The sequence below is a fragment of the Cydia splendana genome, chromosome 2, assembly GCF_910591565.1.
Source record: "Cydia splendana chromosome 2, ilCydSple1.2, whole genome shotgun sequence".
In the NCBI taxonomy this organism is placed as follows: Eukaryota; Metazoa; Arthropoda; class Insecta; order Lepidoptera; family Tortricidae; genus Cydia; species Cydia splendana.
The window spans coordinates 19,999,404-20,011,133 of record NC_085961.1 but is presented as its reverse complement, the minus strand read 5'-3'; the positions used below and the strand labels follow the sequence as shown (position 1 = coordinate 20,011,133).

Genomic DNA, 11,730 nt, shown 5'->3' with positions numbered 1-11,730 from the left:
ACAAAATACATTCAATTTTCCTTTTCAAAAACGAAATGCTCTTTAAATTTTGATACGTATAGGTATTTTCATCCTTAATTGTCATCCTTAAAGTTGAATTAAAAAAGGTGACCTGCATCTTAACTGTATGTTAGTCGCACGGGAAATAATATATTTGCATGGTTATGCAAAATCGTCCAAGTTGCAGTAGACTACGGTCTCTTTTCTTGGATCTTCACGTAAATATAGTTTGATACAAATTAATTTCACCAAAATCTTCCATATAAAATTTATATGACAGTTCCATTGATCCAACAGTATTCACAGAATCGTTGGCTGTTCATCCGAAAGCCTCGTAACAATTACACCCCTAATCAGCTTTTCTCGTAAATAACTAAACACATATTAATGCAGGCTACATTCGCAGGCTGCGTTCGAAGGGGTGTTACCATGGCGACGCGTTCAACCCCAAGTGCACCCTTGTTATTAATACCCGTAATAATTAAACTTGATTGCATTTCACACCAGGTGTTGGATGACGCCTCTTATCAGTAAGAATTAAGGCCAAGAGGTTAGACGATTAGAATTGTTAAGAGTACTAATCCATATTAAGCAAGTAATTCTAGTATGTTTCAATATATAGTGTGCAATGCGCATAAAATATATGTGTGTTATGTACAATATAACCTCTAAAAGCAATATAAGTTTACAGAAATTATACATATTACCTACCTCGAAGTTATTGACAATTTGTACCGTGCAAAATAAATCAAAGACAGCACTTCACTTTACATTTGAATAAAGTGACGTTGGATCAAAAGAAAACGACATTTGACATCATATCAACACTAGAACATGCACTCAGAAAGTCAACAACGCGGCTAATGCATGTTCCATATCGCCGAAAATCAGAATTCATTTCGGAGCCCTACGTAGAACGTGACTCCTTTCAATCATACCGCGTTTTCAGAGTTTTTTTTTATTTCCTTTATTAATCAACACTCCCCTAGGGCGGTTTTGAAAGAGCCCTCTGTCGGAGTCAAGTGCCGGAGACAGCGGAGAAAAATTGCGAGAGATGTAAGAAACGTCATTATTGTGAAAGTTCTTGTGTGTGGTGACAAGGAACAAATGAATGTCGCTATGTTTTTGTTTCTTGTGTGTGTTTTTGTCTGGTCAAGATGAGATTAATTCAAATGTCGTCATATACGTTCACACCAGACAACCAACAACCAACCACCATTGTAACATATAAAAGCATTAAGCATTAACAGGTTAACCTTTAGGTGCCTACAACTTTGCGGTCTTTTTTTAGTTTTATATATTTTCCGACTAACTTGACAGATATCTGACGATGTGCTCTGCACGGAAGAAATAATGAGCGCGCCCTGACACCAAAACAAAAACATGAAATCAAGCAAATTTTTTTTAACACCTCTTTTATGAAAATATAATGAATTCATATTTGTTAAACGCAGTACCAACTGTTATTATTCGTATAGGTTAGGTAATTACTACTTCTAAAATGTAAACTCGAACTCGCTTTTGCGATCCTCGTGCGTGCAGTGACAAGAAACAAATGAACGTAGCATTGTTTTTGTTTTATTTGCCGCAGTCTCTGGGGGGTAGAAGTGAAAAATTAGGTAGGTAATCCATTTATTAGAATGGTGTTGCGGTGTGGTTGTCTGCAAACTTAGTTGTTGCAGGTATAATTATATTACTGTAAACTTGAACGTAGAGTTTGGACTGTACGTGGTCTAAATGTTAGTTGAACTATTAAAACGGCAAGCCGGCTTTAACACAAAGTCCAGAAGGTTTTGCCAAGTAACATACCTACTTAATATAAAAATTTTAGAGAGGCATTTTATTTAAAGTTGAGTACACTATACTTTCATTTTAGATATTTGGTAATTTTTATGGTGTTTCTACTTAGAATCACGAGCTCTTTCGATTCTAATAGGAGAAAAAAAAGTGTCCTAAAATTTCCACGCCTTTTTCGTTACTCCGTCTATGAAAAGTGGTAACAGAATGAAAATTAAAATCTTGGGACACTTTTTCTCATAAAAATTACAAAATTTAAAATATATAAGGCGGTCAATGTATATCAAAAGACTATACTTTAATTACCTACTGTCTACTGTCTCATTAAGGCCTGTTAAATTCGAAAAGAGACCAAATGCTAATATGTGCGGTAAAATGTAGATTTATGGATACGGCTACAAAATGACATTGTATATAGGTATACATATGTGGCGTAGAAGGAACCTAGATGAAAGTCCTTAGGCTCAGGTAATAAATAAAAAATATCTCATCTTAAGCAAGCTTAAGTGTTTGCGTTTGGATCATTTAGTTTGCCGATGTTAAATTTAGGTCAGGTATTAGGACGTTATAATTCATATCACCTTCAGGAGTTAAATAACCTCGACCTGAATAATTCATATTGTTGCCTAGTCGAAATAACGGTAATTATTACATACTATGGTGTGTATGATTAATGATATACTGTAGTTGTACAAACATATTAAATAGGAAGTATACATTTTATTGTTGCTTGTTTTTATTTGAATACAAACACACTCTATTTGTAACTTTGTTAACTAAAATTATATGCCGTAAGTATATACAATTTTATATTTATTCAGGAATAATTTTACAGAATTACAGCTAGGGGTGCCAATGCGCTGTAAAATTAAAAATGTTATAGTAAAGCTATAGTAATAAAATTGTATGATGAATATGACAATAATTAAGCTATAGTGATGATTACTATGTTGATTCACAAACATGTAAAAAATCTTTATAAAATTTATGATGTTTGTCGGAAAATAAGTCGCAATCAGGTGCAAAAACTAAGAAATTGTTGAGAAGTGTCCAGTAGCGGACGATTGGAGAGTAACTGGTGTGCTGTTAGTGAGAGGTTTCACTCGCTAGGAGGTGATGGCTACGACCACGTTGAATCAATCTTTCCACATAAATCTATTATATCATTATATTATAATATATCAGTACACATTCCATGTTCTTCCGTTCAGGTTATTATTTTATCACTTACTTATATATTAAACTAGTGGCTCTGTGAGCTGTAGACCTCGCGAGCAGAGTTTAAAACTGAATAAATGTATGGTTCCGTTGTTTTGAAGAATTTAGAGAATCTAATTTGACCATAAAAACTTAACTATCAATTGCTTACAAAATTCGGGAATTGGTTTAGATATGCGACCTGTAGAGTAGAACATATTATGGACATACGAAACAATTTTTGGCTAACAGGCCAATTCAAACTTACACTGATATCAGAAAGACATCTAACTGATGTCATTTAGTTATCGTGCATTTCACTCGTTCTTGTCCGTACATGTATTGGCGCAAGCGAGACGCACGATGACTACTAAATAATATGATAAAAATATCATCCCGATGTCAGTGTACGGTCGATGCCCCTTAAGTATACACGTCGCCATACTAATTGTATAGAAAAGTGGATAGAGTTAGACCAAGAAAAGTCTGCAGAGATTTTGACAGCACACGCAGTGCCAATGTTATTTGTGCCAGTGTCAAAATCTCTGCAGACTTTTCTTGGTCTAACTCTACTTATGTTAGGAAACCAACATTACCTTTGAATTAACCTGTAAACTGCAACTAAGAAGCTTCGTGCGCGAGTGTGGCCCATAATTTCCGAAAATCATTTTTTCTTCGAGGCAATTACTCCGTTCTCATATTTTGCGTTGCCCATAATTTCCCGAAATCATTCATTCTCGGTAGCAATTACTCCGTTCCCATATTTTCCTAATGGTTTTCTTCCGCAATCGCCTATTTTTAATATTTTTAAATTAATCTTTTTCTTATAGTTTTCGTTCTTTTAAATATCTAGGATAATATTTTCTTGTTACTGTATGTTAATAGTGTAGTAATTATATTTGTTACTTGTAGGTATTTCACATACAACAAATATCAAAAACACTAAAATTAAAGCATAATCTAAAAAACTACAAGTAAAAAACCAAACGCTGTCAGCCAATAACTCTAACCTACCTATCTCTGGGAGCAGATTCGTTTTTAGGGTCATCAAAAAAATTAACCCTAACCTACCTATCTCTGGGAGCAGTTTCGTTTTTAGGGTCATCAAAAAAAAATAACCCTAACCTACCTATCTCTGGGAGCAGTTTCGTTTTTAGGGTCATCAAAAAAATAACCCTAACCTACCTATCTCTGGGAGCAGTTTCGTTTTTAGGGTCATCAAAAAAAAATAACCCTAACCTACCTATCTCTGGGAGCAGTTTCGTTTTTAGGGTCATCAAAAAAAATAACCCTAACCTACCTATTTGAAAAAAACCTGGTTATTTTTACCACTAGCATTAAAAAAAAGACAAAATATGGAGATAGAGAATATTTAGTTAGTGAAAAAAAAACCTACTGGTTATTTTAACTACTAGGATTAAAAAGAAAAGGGAATAAATTGAGAAAAGGATAGTTTAGTTTATGAAAAATATTACACGAAAAATTAAATAAAGCGAAGAAATTCCACTGGGAAAAAATGAGAACGGAGTAATTGCCTCGAAGAAAAAATGATTTGCGGAAATTATGGGCCATTTTAGCGAGGCGATCCAAATTAAAAGGCTCAAAGTCTAACTAACTTTATTGTTAGTTAGACTTTGAGCCCGGGAAAGCGCAACGTACGAGCAACCTACAGCTAGTTCCCTGAGCCCAAGGTCGACCACTACCCTAGGCAATGTTAACCCCTGCGATTTATGGATGGTGACCGCCCATGCTAGAACGTAAGTGGAAATTGACTCCTGTAACAGCCATGCCCTTGAACTAAAACCGCTAAAAAAATGTTCATACAAAAACTCAAACGAATACGCTTACCTCGCGCTTCGCGCTCGCTTGATCAATCAGAAATACGATGTTTAAGTGCAAAAAATAAATAAAAAAAATTGCATTTACTGGGGATCGAACCGTGTACCTATCCCATATCCTTGCTTGTAAGCGTCTTTCCAACTGCGCTATGATAGCATTTAGATGAGCTGACGAAATTTGGTTACTTATTCTCGAGTAAGAATTTAAATATCTAATCTAAAGAGAATAAAGTGTATAGGGGACGTGCATGAACTATAGGGGGTAGCATAGGAGCCGTCAGATTTTTGGCGTGAGGCGTAAATGTGACGTTTATGCTTCCGATGTAGCCCACAAGATGACAGAACCTACTATGCATAAGGAAACGTACCTACAAGAACGGTAGATGGTAGAACTTGTTTTGGCAATGTACATGTTTCCGATTCAGGCCACAAGATGGCAGACCCTCCAACGCGCACCGTCCCTATATGTAGTAGAGAGTTATTGTCATACTAAATTTTGTAGTCACAGTAAATTTACTGCCATCTTTCGATACAGGATTAAAATGAAAATGAAAAAAAATATCAATAAATGTATATATGTATGGATAAATGATTTTTTTTTATTTTTAGAACGCCATATGATTTTGACCCATGTTCTTTTACTGATATGAGTAAAAATTGTTAAATATTAAATGGTGTCGCCATCTAGACGAGCATAGGCCAAAGGTATGGCGCCGTATATTCAAGAATCAAATTTTCTTTAAAGCGCAAAAAGCCATCATCTCTTGCAAAAAATAAACGAATGCGCTTAGCCCGCGCTTGATAAATAAAAAATACGATTTTTTCATTTTTTCAAAATAAAAAAAAAAATAAAAAACAACAATTGATACGAAATTTAAGTATAAAAAAATACAAAAGTTATGTAGCAGCATACAATTACTGGGGATGGAACCAGGGACCTCCCTATGCAAACAAAAAAGCGAACGTTTGCAAAATGCGCCATGATAGTTCTTACTAAAGCTGACGAAATTTAGCTACTCATTCTCAAGTAAAAACTAAATATCTAAATACCGCCGAAACCAGCGATACAAATTTTCTGAATTTTTGGCCATTTAATCTATAAACATATATCAAAAAGAAAAAACTCTTATGATATCGATACGACTATTTGTTTAGGCGCCAGGTATCACGACTCTGCCATTTTTAAAAATTTCCAAAAACCGGATTGACAAAAAAATTTTATTTAGTCATAAAATTCGGTCACAAAATTTCACGAGAATCGGTTAAGAATTGCGACCTGTAGAGGAGAACATCCGGACATACGAAAGCAAAATGCCCGAGTCAAAACGTAGACCTTCGCTTCGCTTCGGTCAATTAGTTATGCATGACAGAAGTTGCAACTTTCTTTCGTTGAGTGTATGGTGGAAGTACATGTCACTTTATATTAGGTAATTTAATATTTGGAAAGACGATATATATATGTTACTGTAAAAGCCCGAAGTATGGCAAAACCTAGGATTTACCGATGCCGATCGGTAAAAGCCCGAAATGTTAAATCTTACTAGTTTACTTCGGGCTTTTACCAACACCGATATGGTAAATCCTAGGTCTTACCACGGCGACCGGTAAAGTTTGAATCATGCACTGATTCTCAACCCCTCCCGCTCAAACCCCCGTACACCGCACCGCATGCGCCGTTAATGGGTTAGGTTAGGTTTGAACTGCGATCCTCACAGAACCGAACAAAAGTGGGTTAGGTTAGGTTAGAACTGCGAGCCTTACAGAAACGAAATGCTACTAGAAAAGTGGGTGGTTTTACCTCCTTTTCTACATAGTGCACCATCTACCATAATCTTTCATCGGGCCCCATAGAAGTCGGTTTTTTTTCTTAAAAATTATCATCTAATAATCTCAGGAATCAGTGCATGATTCAAACTTTACCGATCGCCGTGGTAAGACCTAGGATTTACCATATCGGTGTTGGTAAAAGTCCGAAGTAAACTAGTAAGATTTAACATTTCGGGCTTTTACCGATCGGCATCGGTAAAAACTAGGATTTACCGGTACAACCTAGGTTTTGCCGTACTTCGGGCTTTTACAGTAACATATATAAGAGAAATATGTAATTGAGTATTTTTCAAACAAACAATATTCAATAGGTAATTTCTCGAATTTAGTCTAACTACCTTCACCTACTTCTAAAAAACGAATCAATCGAACTTGAAGCCTTACTGAACTAAACCAGCTCTGAATTTCAAAATTAGATAGATATGAAAGCATCATTTTTATCCACAAACATTTTGTAACATTGGTTAAAATAATGACACACCAAAGAAATATACTTTAAAATTAGAGGCGAGGAGGGTGCATGAATTATCCATTATACCGTACGTACCTTCGGCCATAATTCCTGCTCCTTCGTTCCGGGCTCCGTGTATTTATAGCTCTAGATAAGGCCTACAGATGGCGGCTACGGAGTTTTCCTTCCCCTAATACTTGTTGAGTTACGGTTTCCAATTTCCAGTTCTGCACTTCAGGTGCGCTCCCCAAAGGATTGTTGGCTATCGACGGATTTCTAGTATTTTATCGTGTCTGGAAGATGTTATTTTTATGAAAAAGGTTCACGCGATCGAATATGTTGGGGAAAAAAGGAGATCCAGTGAGGAGCGATTAATCTTGCTAGTATAAACTTGTGTTTTTATAGTCTTTAAAACCTTTATTTTAAGAATCAACTGTACATATTATTACATTATACTTGTTACTAAACTTGTTCATGAATTCTACAAGAAGAAGAAACAACTAAGAAACAATACAGTAAATATATTTAACACGATTTTTCTCCTTTCAAAAATATATACATACCCATATTAAAAAGATCTAAACAATAATATTAAAACAATTATTTTAAGTTTGTAGGCATTAGTCACGGGTGAACGAAATTGACACAGAATTATGACATCGCATCGGCGTTGGTAGGTAACGTGACGGGGCGGTCACGCGATATACGCCTGTTTTTTGGTGATTTATAAGACCAAATAAACCATGACTAATACGACTATAATCACGTAATATTCCCCGGACATTTTGTTATCCTTAATTTTGTATTGTCTCGAATTTATTACTAGAATAATAAAGTTTCTCCTTGTTAAGTTACAGGACAGGTGTACACCTGTACATACTTAGGCACGATTTGAGAGATAGATGAGCTATATAATAAGACGAAAAAATTAAACATATCTTTAACGTCGACTAACTGTACTGAAGTACCTAATAAAATAGTTTTTAAACAAGTAGGCATAGGCTAAATTTTAGCATACATACCAGTCCACGAGTTCCTTAAGTTTGAAGTTTTAGTGAAGAAAACGCTGGCCATCTTTAGAATATTATTTTGAATTTGACTGACACACTATTTTCAGCAGAACTCAGGTAAAAACTTTATAGTTCAAACTTCTTTTTACCGAGGTAAGTCTTTAGTTGGCCTTAATTTGTAATTGATACTTATATTGAAGCCAGAATGTATTTTGTCGAATTAACCATGAATTCAGGCGACAAAACACTGCGTTGTTAAGGATGACTCACGTTAGACCAGGCCGTGTCCTGACCCGAGCTTCCAGCGCATCGTTTTCTATTAAAAGCATCATGTGGTCGCCTGTCATGTCATAAAAAAGTAAGCACCGGAAGCTCCGGCCCGGACACGGCCCGGTCTAACGTGAGTCATCCTTAAAGGATTGACTCTTGAATTGACAATTAGAAATATTGAAATCAATTGCAGTGTCTGACATTAAACACAAACCAGAAAAATAAAGTAAAAAACAGGACCGTCAACTGGTACATTATCAGTGAAATGTCATACAGGCTCCAAATTAGTTCATAAACCGTTCATGATTGGGATGGTTGCGTTTAAGAAAACAACCATTTAAATTCACTAATAAATCTTTACAAGCTAATGTTCCAATCTATGTTACCTCTAAGACACCGACAATAAAGTCGTGTAATATGTTTTTGGAACGTTGGCTTGGTAAAAAGTTTGTGAACTCGACCGTACCTTAAGTGACCCTGAAAGGAATGGCGACTGCAGTCATATTACTTAGGTACTTGCTGTCCCTTTCTTCTTGACAATATTATAGAATTTACTGTCAGAAAATAGGCATTGGCAACCTGGTGGGAATCAAGTTCTATTGAGCTCCCGCCACTTGTAATTTGATATTCAAAGAATAAAAAGAGAGATTTAGGTAGTATGTGATAAGCATTTAAGGTTAAACATTAAATGAAAAACTCTTATTACCTACCGCAGCTTTTTCGTGGTTGTACTAAATCTATATTCATTGCAAATTTTATTACTCTAGATAGCAAATACACCTGCCATATCTATTAAGATCTGATTTTATCATCAACCAAGCCGCAATTCTAGATATGGTATCTCATATTTGAACTAATTTATCTGTCAAACAAACTAGAAATGTAAATTATTAACTGCCAGCAAGATTAGTATTTATATAGCTTGAAATATGTCAGTTTTAGTAACAAGTGCTTTCAAAATTAATCCCAGCAGTAATATGAGTGAGACCCAAAAGTTTTACTTATTTTGGAAACATTGGAGTTCGGAAAACCCGTTAACAGATCCCTTGGGCATTGATGGATGGAGGTTCTAGTTCTAATAGCCCCTTAATTTACACTAGTGGCTCTGTGAGCTGTAGACCTCGCGAGCAGAGTTTAAAACTGAATAAATGTATGGTTCCGTTGTTTTGAAGAATTTAGAGAATCTAATTTGACCATAAAAACTTAACTATCAATTGCTTACAAAATTCGGGAATTGGTTTAGATATGCGACCTGTAGAGTAGAACATATTATGGACATACGAAACAATTTTTGGCTAACAGGCCAATTCAAACTTACACTGATATCAGAAAGACATCTAACTGATGTCATTTAGTTATCGTGCATTTCACTCGTTCTTGTCCGTACATGTATTGGCGCAAGCGAGACGCACGATGACTACTAAATAATATGATAAAAATATCATCCCGATGTCAGTGTACGGTCGATGCCCCTTAAGTATACACGTCGCCATACTAATTGTATAGAAAAGTGGATAGAGTTAGACCAAGAAAAGTCTGCAGAGATTTTGACAGCACACGCAGTGCCAATGTTATTTGTGCCAGTGTCAAAATCTCTGCAGACTTTTCTTGGTCTAACTCTACTTATGTTAGGAAACCAACATTACCTTTGAATTAACCTGTAAACTGCAACTAAGAAGCTTCGTGCGCGAGTGTGGCCCATAATTTCCGAAAATCATTTTTTCTTCGAGGCAATTACTCCGTTCTCATATTTTGCGTTGCCCATAATTTCCCGAAATCATTCATTCTCGGTAGCAATTACTCCGTTCCCATATTTTCCTAATGGTTTTCTTCCGCAATCGCCTATTTTTAATATTTTTAAATTAATCTTTTTCTTATAGTTTTCGTTCTTTTAAATATCTAGGATAATATTTTCTTGTTACTGTATGTTAATAGTGTAGTAATTATATTTGTTACTTGTAGGTATTTCACATACAACAAATATCAAAAACACTAAAATTAAAGCATAATCTAAAAAACTACAAGTAAAAAACCAAACGCTGTCAGCCAATAACTCTAACCTACCTATCTCTGGGAGCAGATTCGTTTTTAGGGTCATCAAAAAAATTAACCCTAACCTACCTATCTCTGGGAGCAGTTTCGTTTTTAGGGTCATCAAAAAAAAATAACCCTAACCTACCTATCTCTGGGAGCAGTTTCGTTTTTAGGGTCATCAAAAAAATAACCCTAACCTACCTATCTCTGGGAGCAGTTTCGTTTTTAGGGTCATCAAAAAAAAATAACCCTAACCTACCTATCTCTGGGAGCAGTTTCGTTTTTAGGGTCATCAAAAAAAATAACCCTAACCTACCTATTTGAAAAAAACCTGGTTATTTTTACCACTAGCATTAAAAAAAAGACAAAATATGGAGATAGAGAATATTTAGTTAGTGAAAAAAAAACCTACTGGTTATTTTAACTACTAGGATTAAAAAGAAAAGGGAATAAATTGAGAAAAGGATAGTTTAGTTTATGAAAAATATTACACGAAAAATTAAATAAAGCGAAGAAATTCCACTGGGAAAAAATGAGAACGGAGTAATTGCCTCGAAGAAAAAATGATTTGCGGAAATTATGGGCCATTTTAGCGAGGCGATCCAAATTAAAAGGCTCAAAGTCTAACTAACTTTATTGTTAGTTAGACTTTGAGCCCGGGAAAGCGCAACGTACGAGCAACCTACAGCTAGTTCCCTGAGCCCAAGGTCGACCACTACCCTAGGCAATGTTAACCCCTGCGATTTATGGATGGTGACCGCCCATGCTAGAACGTAAGTGGAAATTGACTCCTGTAACAGCCATGCCCTTGAACTAAAACCGCTAAAAAAATGTTCATACAAAAACTCAAACGAATACGCTTACCTCGCGCTTCGCGCTCGCTTGATCAATCAGAAATACGATGTTTAAGTGCAAAAAATAAATAAAAAAAATTGCATTTACTGGGGATCGAACCGTGTACCTATCCCATATCCTTGCTTGTAAGCGTCTTTCCAACTGCGCTATGATAGCATTTAGATGAGCTGACGAAATTTGGTTACTTATTCTCGAGTAAGAATTTAAATATCTAATCTAAAGAGAATAAAGTGTATAGGGGACGTGCATGAACTATAGGGGGTAGCATAGGAGCCGTCAGATTTTTGGCGTGAGGCGTAAATGTGACGTTTATGCTTCCGATGTAGCCCACAAGATGACAGAACCTACTATGCATAAGGAAACGTACCTACAAGAACGGTAGATGGTAGAACTTGTTTTGGCAATGTACATGTTTCCGATTCAGGCCACAAGATGGCAGACCCTCCAACGC

The 11,730-nt window shown here is 35.7% G+C and overlaps 1 long non-coding RNA gene across 1 annotated transcript in view; it reads left to right on the top strand.

Moving 5' to 3' along the window:
* LOC134805523 (uncharacterized) overlaps nt 1–11,730 on the top strand; it is a 275,031-nt gene that overhangs the window by 228,727 nt on the left and 34,574 nt on the right. The gene's annotated exons all lie outside the window — the stretch shown is intronic.